This window comes from Rattus rattus, chromosome 6, assembly GCF_011064425.1.
Source record: "Rattus rattus isolate New Zealand chromosome 6, Rrattus_CSIRO_v1, whole genome shotgun sequence".
Classification (NCBI taxonomy): domain Eukaryota; kingdom Metazoa; phylum Chordata; class Mammalia; order Rodentia; family Muridae; genus Rattus; species Rattus rattus.
Window position 1 is genome coordinate 7,743,018 of NC_046159.1, and position 14,451 is coordinate 7,757,468.

Here is a 14,451-nt window from a genome sequence, read left to right on the forward strand (position 1 = left end):
CATTTGACAACATTCAACACCCTTCATGATAAAAGTCCTGGAAAGAATAGGAATTCAAGGCCCATTCCTTAACATAGTTACAACCATATAGAGCAAACCAGTCGTTAACATTAAACTAAATGGAGAGAAACTTGAAGCAATCCCACTAAAGTCAGGGACTAGACAAGGTTGCACACTCTCTCCCTACTTATTCAATATAGTTCTTGAAGTTCTAGCCAGAGCAATCAGAAAACAAAAGGAGATCAAGGGGATACAGATTGGAAAAGAAGAAGTCAAAATATCACTATTTGCAGATGATATGATAGTATTTTTATGTGATCCCAAAAGTTCCACCAGAGAACTACTAAAGCTGATAAACAACTTCAGCAAAGTGGCTGGGTATAAAATTAACTCAAATAAATCAGTAGCCTTCCTCCTCACAAAAGAGAAACAAGCCGAGAAAGAAATTAGGGAAACGACACCCTTCATAATAGACCCAAACAATATAAAGTACCTCGGTGTGACTTTAACCAAGCAAGTAAAAGATCAGTACAATAAGAACTTCAAGCCTCTGTAGAAAGAAATTGAAGAAGACCTCAGAAGATGGAAGGATTTCCCATGGAAAGATTGGCAGGATTAATATAGTAAAAATGGCAATTTTACCAAAAGCGATCTACAGATTCAATGCAATCCCCATCAAAATACCAATCCAATTCTTCAAAGAGTTAGACAGAACAATTTTCAAATTCATCTGGAATAACAAAAAACTCAGGATAGCTAAAACTATCCTCAACAATAAAAGGACTTCAGGGTGAATCACTATCCCTGAACTCAAGCAGTACTACAGAGCAATAGTGATAAAAACTGCATGGTATTGGTACAGAGACAGACAGATAGACCAATGGAATAGAATTGAAGATCCAGAAATGAACCCACACATCTATGGTCACTTGATTATTGACAAAGGAGCCAAAACCATCCAATGGAAAAAAGATAGCATTTTCAGCAAATGGTGCTGGTACAACTGGAGGTCAACATGTAGAAGAATGCAGATCGATCCATGCTTATCAGCCTGTACAAAGCTTAAGTTCAAGTGGATCAAGGACCTCCACATCAAACCAGATACATTCAAACTAATAGAAGAAAAAGTGGGGAAGCATCTGGTACACATGAGCACTAAAGAGAATTTTCTGAACAAAACACCAATGGCTTATGCTCTAAGATCAAGAATTGACAAATGGGATCTCATAAAACTGCAAAGCTCCTGTAAAGCAAAGGACTCTTGTTAGGACAAAATGGCAACCAACAGATTGGAAAAGATCTTTACCAATCCTACAACTGGTAGAGGGCTTATATCCAAAATATATAAAGAACTCACGAAGTTAGACTGCAGGGAAACAAATAACCCTTTTAATAAATGCAGTTCCGAGCTAAACAAAGAATTCACAGATGAGGAATGCCAAATGGCTGAGAAGCACCTAAAGAAATGTTCAACATCTTTAGTCATAAGGGAAATACAAATCAAAATAACCCTGAGATTCCACCTCATACCATTCAGAATGGCTAAGACAAAAAACTCAGGTCACAGTGGCCTCTGGCGAGGATGTGCAGAAAGAGGAATGCTCCCCATTGTTGGTGGGATTGCAGACTGGTAAAATCATTCTGGAAATCAGTCTGGAGGTTCCTCCGAAAATTGGACATTGAACTACCTGAGGACCCAGCTATACCTCTCTTGGGCATATACCCAAAAGATGCCCCAACATATAAAAAAGACACGTGCTCCACTATGTTCATAGCAGCCTTTTTCATAATAGCCAGAAGCTGGAAAGGACCCGGATGCCCTTCAACAGAGTAATGGGTACGGAAAATGTGGTACGTCTACGCAATGGAATTTTACTCAGCTATCAAAAACAATGACATTATGAAATTCATAGGCAAATTGAGGGAACTGGAAAATATCATCCTGTCACCCCAATCACAGAGAAACACACATGGTATGCGCTCATTGATTAGTGGCTATTAGCCCAAATGCTTGAATTGCCCTAGATGCACAGAACACATGAAACTCAAGACAGATGATCAAAATGCGAATGCTTCACTCCTTCTTTAAAAGGGGAACAAGAATACCCTTGGCAGGGAATAGGGAGGCAAAGATTAAAACAGAGGCAGAAGGAACACCCATTCAGAGCCTGCCCCACATGTGGCCCATACATATATGGCCACCCAATTAGACAAGATAGACGAAGCAAAGAAGTGCAGGCAGACAGGAGCCGGATGTAGATCTCTCCTGAGAGACACGGCCAGAACACAGCAAATACATAGACGAATGCCAGCAGCAAACCACTGAACTGAGAACGGGACCCCCGTTAAATGAATCAGAGAATGGACTGGAAGAGCTTGAAGGTGCTAGAGACCACATATGAACAACAATGTCACCAACCAGAGCTTCCAGGGACTAAACCACTACCCAAAGACTATACATGGACTGACCCTGGGCTCCAACCTCATAGGTAGCAATGAATATCCTAGTAAGAGCACCAGTGGAAGGGGAAGCCCTTGGTCCTGCTAAGACTGAACCCCCAGTGAACGTGATTGTTGGGGGGAGGGCGGTAATGGGGGGAGGATGGGGAGGGGAACACCCATATAGTAGGGGAGGGGAAGGGGTTAGGTGGATGTTGACCCGGAAACTGGGAAAGGGAATAACAATCGAAATGTAAATAAGAAATACCCAAGTTAATAAAGATGGGGGAAAAAAAAGAATTCCTAAACACATTTCTCCATGTATACTGACGTTGATTGTTTATTTCTCATATCTATGTTTTACTGTGTTGGAATATGTTCTCTCTAGTCCTATATTTTCTATTATTATGAAGGCATGTTGGAATTTGTCAAAGACTTTTTATGAATCCACCAAGATGATGGTGTGGTTTTTCTTTGCTTTCTGTCAATTTGTATAGGCAGGCAGGTCTCTGAGCTCAAGGGTTGTCTACAGAAAAAGTTCCAGGATAGCAAATCCTAGGCAGTGAACAAGTTAGAAAACAGAAAGCTAACTTTCTCACATGAAAATAGCTTCTATGTCTAAATTTGGCAACCAAAAGTGTTTTGCCCAACAAATCACAAAGAGCTTGCTATGTTAAAAATGTACTTGCTGCCCTTCTCCAAGCAAGAGGCTAAGGTCATAAAATGCTTATTTGATTTGTGGGATAATCAAAAGGCAATGTGAGTTAAAAGATTCAAATGATATGCAAATAATAGGCCGGACTTTGGTCTGCAAGACCTGAACTATCAAGAGAGCTATTACAGCTCTTTCAGAATTTTATCTAGCAGATTTTCTGACTTTGGTCAGAAAACTCACGTCCTATCTAGATAGCTAACACAGCTCCTTTAAAATTTTGTTTAGTTTTCTGACTTTAGTCCGAAAACTCAAGAGCTATCCAGAGACCTATTATACCTCTTTTAGAAATTTTCTAGCAGCTTTTCTAACTTTAGTCAGAAAACCCATGTACTACCTAGAGGTCTGTGTAGAAAGCTATACTGAGCAGACCACAGAGCTGTCAGATTGCAGAGATCAATGACTCCAAGTAGTTTCTTCAGCCTTTCCCAACACCCCTTTCTCAGGACCTCCAAATAAGCTGAGATTGGTCCTCAGCGAGGAAGCCTAAGAAAAGAGCTCCTCAGCTGTCAATAAAGAGGCCTGGTGGCTTAGTCTATTTAATGAGAAACAAAATCAAACCCACAAAAATTAAAAAAGAAAACCTTACATTAAGACCTATCGTGAGTTAACATTCTGTGTTGTTTGACCTCACCAGATACAATATATACACAGAGATCTGTGAATGTAAAGAACCTACATTTAGCTCCTAAGAAAACGTCTTTGCGAAAAGCTTGAAAATACTTTTACCTCTGTCTGGTGTTTGTGTGTGTGTGTATGTGTGTGTGTGTGTGTGTGTGTGTGTGTGTGTGTGTGTGTAAATGTGTGTGTGAATGTGTGTGTAGCTGGGGGAAGTTGTTCAATTCACGAGACTTCTAGTCTCAGCAGTTCTTACCTGGAGCTCAACACATAGGAGGTCCTAGAGCCGTGTCAGTTTTCAGTCTTTGTTGGAATACCAGAAAAGTAGGTTCTACCACCAGTGAAGGAATTGTCAGAAACAGATAGATGAACTTACCAGTGAGAATGAGGGCAAACAAGCAAAAAGCAAACTCTTCCTCCATGTCCTTGTATGTGGGCTGCTACCAGCAGGTGTGGCCCAATTTAGATTGGATCTCCTGCCTTAAATAATCCAATGAAGAAAAAACCTTCATAAGTATGTTCAGCTGCTTGGGTTTTAGTTAATTCCAGAAGCAGTCAAGTTGACAATCAAGATTAGCTATTACATTAAAATAGCTGTCAATATATGACTGTTTATATACTATTTATAAAATACTTAAACACAACACTCCTTAAACAGTCCTTTGATTTGTGTACTACCTATTCAAGTCCACAGTTTAGCAGTATTATGAATATAAACTTGACCCTTACAAAACAAGGCTCAGGTGTAGGACAGATGAAATCAAATCAAATCACATCAAACTATCAGGCAAAATCAGTATGCCGGGCCCCAAAACTGCTACTTATCATTAAGGGACACTTTCTAGATGGTACTGAGAGCTCACTGGACTCAGATGCTGACTCTGGAGAATGGTGGCAAATATGGAAAGGTCCACTGTGGAGAACTGTGACCTGGGAGGTCAGTAACACACCTGTAGCCTAGGAGATCAGAAAGGCTACCACGGCAACGGACCTGTGTCCAGAGCAGGCCACTTTGGGAGAACCCCAATAGGGAGCAACAGGCATAAGAGCATGCGGGAAAGCCTTCTAGCTTGGTGTTTCACTCTTTGCTTTTTATCTTTCTGTAGCATTTGGGGATGGTCAGACCTCTGATGGATCTATAAAGGCCTTGGGGTTCATTGTCAAACTGGAGCTCTAGGGAGTTTCAAAAGAACACAGAATCTAATGATAGGAAGGGAGAAACAAGAAATAGGAAATTATTCTTCTCACTGTGTAGATCATCTCCAGCCTAATATAAAGGATGTTTGCATAGAACCATACTTATAGCTAGAATATAAATAGTCACTTGTTATCAACTATGCTGTAAATCATATTTTCCACATCAGTTCCTGGTGTGTAGCAAGTACCATAAAATAATTAACATCAAAACCTCAAATACCCAGATGTCACACTAAAACTACTAAGTCAGAAATTCTTGGATGAGGTCCTAGAGTCGGCCCTTTAGAACAAGATCTTATAGTGACCCTCACACACCCAGTTTCCTCACAAATGGGCAAACATCTACTTAATAAACGAATCGTTAAGCTGAATGTGCAAGCTCATAAGTGAAATTCCAGTGCTGGGGAGAGAAAAGCAGGAGTTCAAAGTCATCCTTGACTGTGTAGCAAGTTTGAGGCTAGCCTCAGCTAGAAAAGGTTCAGCTCAACAATGTCAACAAAACATGTTATTTATGGAAATTCCTAACATTTTAAAGTCTGTCTTGTTTTATAAAGACAATCGGATTCTCAGGGCTGGCATTCTAGCTGACTGGATGAAAAGGTAAACTTAAGATTTAATGAGAGACATGCATGCAGTTACACATACACACACACACACAACACATATATGTACATATACACACATACACATACATCTGCTTTCACACACACATGCACATATAAACATGTACACACAACCACTTTCACACATTTAAGCATGTACACATACCAACACATACATACTAACACACATGCACAAACATACACAATGCATGTATACACACATGTGCACATGTACACACAGAGAGACATGAACACACATGTACATGCATACACACATGCCTGCATGCACCCTCCCACACACGCATCCTCAAAGGCCATTTGGTGATTGAGGTAATACAAGGCTGTTTGTTAGGGACTGATCTATCTTTATTAACACAGTATCCTGGAGTCTGACAGGAGATGTGAAGCCCTGGCCAGACAATCAACATTTGGCTATGGAATCCTAACTCATTCACTACATGATTATTGGACATTTCAACATGCTGACACTACTTAAAGGTGAAAATTTGGGAAGGGAATTTGCCTATAAATCCACTTCCAGGGGGTCCCTGTACATCTGGTGTCCATGGATGTCTGTACTTACATGGACATACACAGGTGTTTACACACAGACACACGCAGACTAACACAACTGAAGATAAATCCTTAAAAGTGGATATGTCCTCTATACCAGATTGACTGCACATTGGAGACAACCAAGAATTACTTGAAAGCTAAATGCAACCTGGGTCAAGAGATTGATGCTGAAATGAGGGATTTGATGAAAAAAATAGAAAAGTTAAGAAAGACTTTTTATTTAATTAATAATATTAGACAGATATACTCTTTTAATCATTTTAACCAGTAAAGATCAAAGTTTCAAGAAAGTAAACAAAAATTTTGTTATGTAGGATGCTGTAACATTTTTGTAATTAAAATTATTTCAATTTTTTTTAAATCAACTCCCTTTCTCTGCTTTTTACTGTTGTCTCCTCAATTGGTCAGTTTTTATTACTATTTTTTTGGACATTTTATGTATTTACATTTTAAATATTATCCCCTTGCCCCCTCTTGAACACCCCCTCCCCCTGCTTCTATGAGGATGCTCCCATTCCCATCCAGCCACTCCCACCTCAACACTGTGGCAATCCCCTACACTGGGGAAAAGAGCATTCACAGGACCAAGGGCCTCTCTTCCTATTGATGCCAGACAATGCCATCCTCTGATACACATGCGGCTGGAGCCATGGGTCCCTCCATGTGTGCTCATGGGTTGGCTGTGTAGTCCCTGGGAGCTCTGGGGGGATCTGGTGGGTTAATACTGTTGTTCTTCCTATGAGGTTGCAAACCCCTTCAGCTCCTTCAGTTCTTTCTCTAAGTCCTCTATTGGGGTCCCCATGACAGTCCAATAGTTGGCTGCAAGCATCCTCATCTGTATCAGTAAGGCTCTGGCAGAGCCTCTCAGAAAACATCTATATCAGGTTCCTGTCAGCAAGCAGTTCTTGGCATCAGCAATAGTGACTGGGTTTGATGGCTGCATATGGGATGGGTTTCCAGGTGGGGCAGTCTCTGGGTGACCTTTTCTTCAGTCTCTGCTCCACTCTTTGTCCCTGCATTCCCTCCCATGAGTATTTTGTTCTTCCTTCCTTCCACATTTTGGTCTTCTTTCTTCTTGAGCTTCATGTGGTCTGTGGATTGTATCTTGGGTATTCTGAGCTTTGGGGCTAATATCCACTTATCAGTAAGTATATACCATGTGTGTTCTTTTACGACTGTGTTTCCTCACTCAGTATGATATTTTCTAGTTCCATCTATTTGCCTAAGAATTTCAGGTAGTCATTGTTTTTAACAGCTGAGTAGCACTCCATTGTGTAGATGTACCACTTTTCTGTGTCCATTCTTCTGTTGAAGGACATCTGCATTCTTTCCAACTTCTGGCTGCTATAAATAAATTTCTTAAAATTTAAAAGCATGACTGACTGCTCCAAAAAGCCGTCTTTGTATTGTTCCTGGGTCGTGCTCCCTGTTCACTGTAGCCGTCTTTGCCGCCTACCCCCTCCTCCAATGCGGACTCTAGCAGCTTTCTCGCCAGAGTCCTCGAACTCGACTTGTTCCTTACTCTCAGCATCAGACTACGGGCGTGCCCCACCATGTCGGAGAAGGCAGTGGACACCAGCCAAGATCACCACCAAGCATTTGAAGGAGAAGAAGGAAGCTGTGGAGGAGGCGGAGAATGGAAGAAATGCGCCTGCCAATGGGAGCACTCAAAATGAGGAAAATGTGGAGCAGGAGGCTGACAATGAGGTAAATGAAGAAGAGGAAGAAGATGGGGAGGAAAAGGAGGAGGAGAAAGAAGGTGACAGTGAGGAAGAGGATGGAGATGAGATGGAGACGAAGATGAAGCTGAGGCTCCAACTGGCAAGCAGGTAGCTGAGGAGGAGGATATTAACACCAAGAAGCGGAAGACTGATGAGGATGACTAGACAGCCAAAGGAAAAGCTAACCCTACGCACCGTGACCTATTCACCCTCCACTTCCGGTCTCAGAATCTAAACTTAGCCACCTTCTTGTAGAGAAGCAGGCCCCTCACGCCCACAGTGAGCAGTGCGACCCACACCACCCCACCAAAACCACAACATGGGAGGAGAAAAAAAAACAGAACTTCCCAGACCGTGTTCTTTTTTTCTTAAAAACATTTTAAAAGGAAAATGTGTTTGTATTTTTTATTTACATTTTATATTTTTGTACATATTGTTGGGGTTAGCCATTTTTAATAATAACAGGTGACCGACCCAGCATTCAGAGCGTTTTCTGTCCTACTTCAGACTTTACTTGTGGTGTGACCATGTTCATTATAATCTCATGGGAGAAAAATGAAAACCTTTAAAAACAAACAAACAAAAAAACCAATCCTATTCCGAGCATTCCAGTAACGTTTTTGTGTATGTTCCTAGCTGTACTATAAGTAGTTGATTTCTATGAGATGGTTAAAAAGGCCAAAGATAAAAAGGTTTTTTTCCAAGTTTTTTGTCTGTGAAGTTGCTGTTTATCTTTTTATTTTTTATTTTATTTTTATTTTTGGCTTGTTTGCTGTATATGTGAAACAATGTCCAAAAATAAACTGGAATTTTATTTTGCTGACTTTTTCTAAAAAAAATTTTTAAACGTCATGTAGTTTTATTTTGATGTGTGTATTTTGTAAAGTACAATAAGGAAAAGAGTGCATATCAAATGCAAACTCTCCCCTTAGCACAAAGACCCAGGAAATGAGACATGTGGTTATGAAGGGCTTCTATTAAAGTCTATTGATTCCAGAAGAATCCATATACCTATATTGTTCCTAGGATTCTACATCCCAATGGTAGTTAAAGCCTTTTCCTGTCAGCAAGATTTCCCTTTCATTTATTCAACATATACTTACTAAGCAAGTTCTTGATGTCATACACTAGTAATAGTGGCACAAACTTTGTGGGAGTAACCAACCATGACTCATTGGATTTAAGGCCCAGTCCATGGCAAAAACCCCAGAGATGGTATGTAGCCTCCTTTTTCTTTCCCTCCATCTTTAATAAATTGGGTATTTCTTATTTACACTTCAATTCTTAGGTTTCCAGGCCAACAGCCCCCTAGCCCCTCCCTCTCCCCTTCTATATGGGTGTTCCCCTCCCCATCCTTCCCACATTACTGCCCTCCCCGCAACAATCACGTTCACTGGGGGTTCAGTCTTGGCAGGACCAAGGGCTTCCCCTTCCACTGGTGCTCTTACTAGGATATTCATTGCTACCTATGAGGTTGGAGCCCAGGGTCAGTCCATGTATAGTCTTTGGGTAGTGGCTTAGTCCTTGGAAGCTCTGGTTGCTTGGCATTGTTGTTAATATGGGGTCTCAAGCCCCTTCACGCTCTTCCAGTCCTTTCTCTGATTCCTTCAAAGGGGGTCCTGTTCTCAGTTCAGTGGTTTGCTGCTGGCATTCACCTATGTATTTGCTGTATTCTGGCTGTGTCTATCAGGAGAGATCTACATCCGGCTCCTGTTGGCCTGCACTTCTTTGCTTCATCCATCTTATCTAATTGGGTGGCTGTATATGTATGGGCCACACGTGGATCAGGCTCTGAATGGGTGTTCCTTCTGCCTCTGTTCTAAACTTTGCCTCCCTACTCCCTCGCAAGGGTATTCTTGTTCCCCTTTCTAAAGAAGGAGTGAAGCATTCGCATTTTGCTCATCCTTCTTGAGTTTCATGTGTTCTCTGCATCTAGGGTAATTCGAGCATTTGAGCTAATAGCCACTTATCAATGAGTGCATACCATGTGTGTTTTTCTGTGATTGGGCTACTACACTCAGGATGATATTTTCCAGTTCCAACCATTTGCCTATGAATTTCATAAAGTCATTGTTTTTGATAGCTGAGTAGTATACAATTGTGTAGATGTACCACCTTTTCTGTACCCATTACTCTGTTGAAGGGCATCTGGGTTCTTTCCAGCTTCTGGCTATTATAAATAAGGCTGCTATGAACTTAGCGGAGCATGTGTCTTTGTTATATGTTGGGGCATCTTTTTGGTATATGCCCAAGAGAGGTATAGCTGGGTCCTCAGGTAGTTCAATGTCCAATTTTCTGAGGAACCTCCAGACTGATTTCCAGAATGGCTGTACCAGTCTGCAATCCCACCAACAATGGAGGAGTGTTCCTCTTTTTCCACATCCTTGCCAGAGGCCACTGTGACCTGAGTTTCTTGTCTTAGCCATTCTGAATGGTATGAGGTGGAATCTCAGGGTTATTTTGATTTGTATTTCCCTTATGACTAAAGGTGTTGAACATTTCTTTAGGTGCTTCTCAGCCATTCGGCATTCCTCAGCTGTGAATTCTTTGTTTAGCTCAGAACTGCATTTATTAAAAGGGTTATTTGTTTCCCTGCAGTCTAACTTCGTGAGTTCTTTATATATTTTGGATATAAGCCCTCTACCACTTGTAGGATTGGTAAAGATCTTTTCCCAATCTGTTGGTTGCCATTTTGTCCTAACAACAATGTCCTTTGCTTTACAGAAGCTTTGCAGTTTTATGAGATCCCATGTGTCAATTCTTGATCTTAGAGCAGAAGCCATTGGTGTTTTGTTCAGAAAATTCTCTCCAGTGCCCATGTGTTCGAGATGCTTCCCACTTTTTCTTCTATTAGTTTGAGTGTATCTGGTTTGATGTGGAGGTCCTTGATCTACTTGAACTGAAGCTTTGTACAGGGTAATAAGCATGGATCGTTGTGCATTCTTCTACATGTTGACCTCCAGTTGTACCAGCACCATTTGCTGAAAATGCTATCTTTTTTCCATTGGGTGGTTTTGGCTCCTTTGTCAAAAATCAAGTGACCATAGATGTGTGGGTTAATTTCTGGGTCTTCAACTCTATTTCATTGGTCTATCTGTCTGTCTCTGTACCAATACCATGCAGTTTTTATCACTACTGCTCTGTAATCCTGCTTGAGTTCAGGGATGTGATTCCCCCTGAAGTCCTTTTAGTGTTGAGGATAGTTTTAGCTATCCTGGGTTTTTTGTTATTCCAGATGAATTTGCAAATTGTTCTGTCTAACTCTTTGAAGAATTGGATTGGTATTTTGATGGGGATCGCATTGAATCTGTAGATCGCTTTTGGTAGAATTGCCATTTTTACTATATTAATCCTGCCAATCCATGAGCATGGGAGATTTTCCATCTTCTGAGGTCTTCTTCAATTTCTCTCTTCAGTGGCTTGAAGTTGTTATTGTACAGATCTTTTACTTGCTTGGTTAAAGTCACACTGAGATATTTTATATTATTTGGAACTATTATGAAGGGTGTCGTTTTCCTAATTTCTTTCTCGGCTTGTTTCTCTTTTGTGTAGAGGAAGGCTACTGATTTATTTGAGTTAATTTTATACCCAGCCACTTTGTTGAAGTTGTTTATCAGCTTTAGTAGTTCTCTGGTGGAACTTTTGGGGTCACTTAAATATACTATCATATCATCTGCAAATAGTGATATTTTGACTTCTTCTTTTCCAATCTGTATCCCCTTGATCTCCTTTTGTTGTCTGATTGTTCTGGCTAGAACTTCAAGAACTATATTGAATAAGTAGGGAGAGAGTGGGCAACCTTTTCTAGTCCCTGACTTTAGTGGGATTGCTTCAAGTTTCTCTCCATTTAATTTAATGTTAGCGACTGGTTTGCTCTATATGGCTTTTACTATGTTTAGGTATGGGTCTTGAATTCCTATTCTTTCCAGGACTTTTATCATGAAGTGGTGTTGAATTTTGTCAAATGCTTTCTCAGCATCTAATGAAATGATCATGTGGTTTTGTTCTTTCAGTTTGTTTATATAACGGATCACATTGATGGTTTTCCATATATTAAACCATCCCTGCATGCCTGGGATGAAGCCTACTTGATCATGGTGGATGACTGTTTTGATGTGCTCTTGGATTCGGTTTGCCAGAATTTTATTGAGTATTTTTGCGTCGATAGTCATAAGGGAAATTGGTCTGAAGTTCTCTTTCTTTGTTGGGGCTTTGTGTGGTTTAGATATAAGAGTAATTGTGGCTTTATAGAAGGAATTTGGTAGTACTCCATGTGTTTCAATTTTGTGGAATATTTTGGATAGTATTGGTATGAGGTCTTCTATGAAGGTCTGATAGAATTCTGCACTAAACCCATCTGCACCTGGGCTCTTTTTGGTTAGGAGACCTTTAATGACTGCTTCTATTTCATTAGGAGTTATTAGGTTGTTTAAATGGTTTATCTGTTCCTGATTTAACTTCGGTATCTGGTATCTGTCTAGGAAATTGTCCATTTCCTGCAGATTTTCAAGTTTTGTTGAATATAGGCTTTTGTAGTAGGATCTGATGACTTTTTGAATTTCTTCTGATTCTGTAATTATGTCTCCCTTTTCATTTCTGATTTTTGTTAATTTGGACACACTCTCTGTGTCCTCTCATTAGCCTGCTAAGGGTTTATCTATCTTGTTGATTTTCTCAAAGAACCAACTTTTGGTTCTGTTGATTCTTTCTATGGTCCTTTTTGTTTCTACTTGGTTGATTTCAGCTCTGAGTTTGATTGTTTCCTGCCTTCTACTCCTCCTGGGTGTATTTGCTTCTTTTTGTTCTAGAGCTTTTAGGTGTGCTGTCAAGCTGCTGACATATGCTCTCTCCTGTTTCTTTCTGCAGGCACTCAGAGCTATGAGTTTTCCTCTTAGCACAGCTTACATTGTGTCCCATAAGTTTGGGTATGTTGTATCTTAATTTTCATTAAATTCTAAGAAGTCTTTAATTTCTCTCTTTATTTCTTCCTTGGCCAGGTTATCATTGAGTAGAGCATTGTTCAAGTTCCATGTATATGTGGGCGTTCTTCCCTTATTGTTATTGAAGACCAGCTTTAGGCCGTGGTGGTCTGATAGGACGCATGGGATTATTTCTATCTTTCTGTACCTGTTGAGGCCTGTTTTTTGACCAATTATATGGTCAGTTTTGGAGAAAGTACCATGAGGAGCTGAGAAGAATGTATATCCTTTTGCTTTAGGATAGAATGTTCTATAAATATCTGTTAAGTCCATTTGGTTTATGACTTCTCTTAGTCTGTCTATGTCTCTGTTTAATTTCTGTTTTTATGATCTGTCCATTGATGAGAGTGGGGTGTTGCAATCTCCTACTATTATTGTGTGAGGTGCAATATGTGCTTTGAGCTTTAGTAAGGTTTCTTTTATGTATGTAGCTTCCCTTTTATTTGGAGCTTAGGTATTTAGGATTGAGAGTTCATCTTGGTGGATTTTGCCTTTGATGAATATGAAGTGTCCTTCCTTATCTTTTTTGATGATTTTTGGTTGAAAATCAATTTTATTCAATATTGGAATGGATGCAACAGCTTGTTTTTTCAGACCATTTGCTTGGAAAGTTGTTTTCCAGCCTTTTGCTCTGAGGTAGTGTCTGTCTTTGTCTCTAAGGTGTGTTTCCTGTAGGCAGCAGAATTCAGGGTCCTCATCGCGTATCCAGGTTGTTAATCTATCTTTTTATTAGGGAGTTGAGACCATTGATGTTGAGACATATTAAGGAATAGTAATTTTTGCTTCCTGTTATATTCATATTTGGAGGTGAGATTTTGTTTGTGTGCTTTTCTTCTCTTTGTTTTGTTGCCTAGACGATTAGTTTCTTGCTTTTCCTAGGGTATAGCTTGCCTCCTTATGTTGGGTTTACCATTTATTATCCTTTGTAGGACTGGGTTTGTAGAAAGGTATTGTGCAAATTTGGTTTTGTCATGGAATATCTTGGTTTCTCCATTTAGTTAATTGAGAGTTTTGCAGGATACAGTAACCTGGACTGGCATTTGTGCTCTCTTAGGGTCTGCATGACATCTGTCCAAGATCTTCTGGCTTTCATAGTCTCTGGTGAGAAGTCTGGTATAATACTGATAGGTCTGCCTTTATATGTTACTTGACGTTTTTCCTTTACTGCTTTTAATATTCTTTCTTTGTTTTGTGCGTTTGGTGTTTTGACTATTATGTGATGGGAGGAGTTTCTTTTCTGGTCCAATCTATGTGGAGTTCTGTAGGCTTCTTGTACATTTATGGGCATCTCTTTCTTTAGGTTAGGGAAGTTTTCTTCTACGATTTTGTTGAAGACATTTACTGGTCCTCTGAATTGGGAGTCTTCACTCTCTTCTATACCTATTATCCTTAGGTTTGCTCTTCTCATTGAGTCCTGGATTTCCTGTATGTTTTCGACCAGTAGCTTTTTCTGATTTACATTATCTTTGACCGTTGTGTCAATGATTTCTATGGAATCTTCTGCTCCTGAGATTCTCTCTTCTATTTCTTGTATTCTGTTGGTGATTCTTGTATCTACGACTCCTTGTCTCTTACTTTGGTTTTCTATATCCAGGTTTGTCTCCCTT

General features: G+C 40.0%; 2 non-coding genes and 1 pseudogene across 2 annotated transcripts; all 3 read left to right on the forward strand.

Annotated features, from left to right (window-relative positions):
• Positions 1-3,271: 3,271 nt before the first annotated feature.
• LOC116904661 lies at positions 3,272-3,334 on the forward strand. The gene has a single exon (XR_004388361.1). It is a non-coding gene; the product is annotated as a U7 small nuclear RNA (small nuclear RNA).
• Positions 3,335-3,419: 85 nt separating this feature from the next.
• On the forward strand, positions 3,420-3,481 carry LOC116904662. Its single transcript, XR_004388362.1, has one exon. It is a non-coding gene; the product is annotated as a U7 small nuclear RNA (small nuclear RNA).
• A 4,216-nt stretch (positions 3,482-7,697) lies between these two features.
• Positions 7,698-8,030, forward strand: LOC116903134 (annotated as a pseudogene).
• Positions 8,031-14,451: the final 6,421 nt, after the last annotated feature.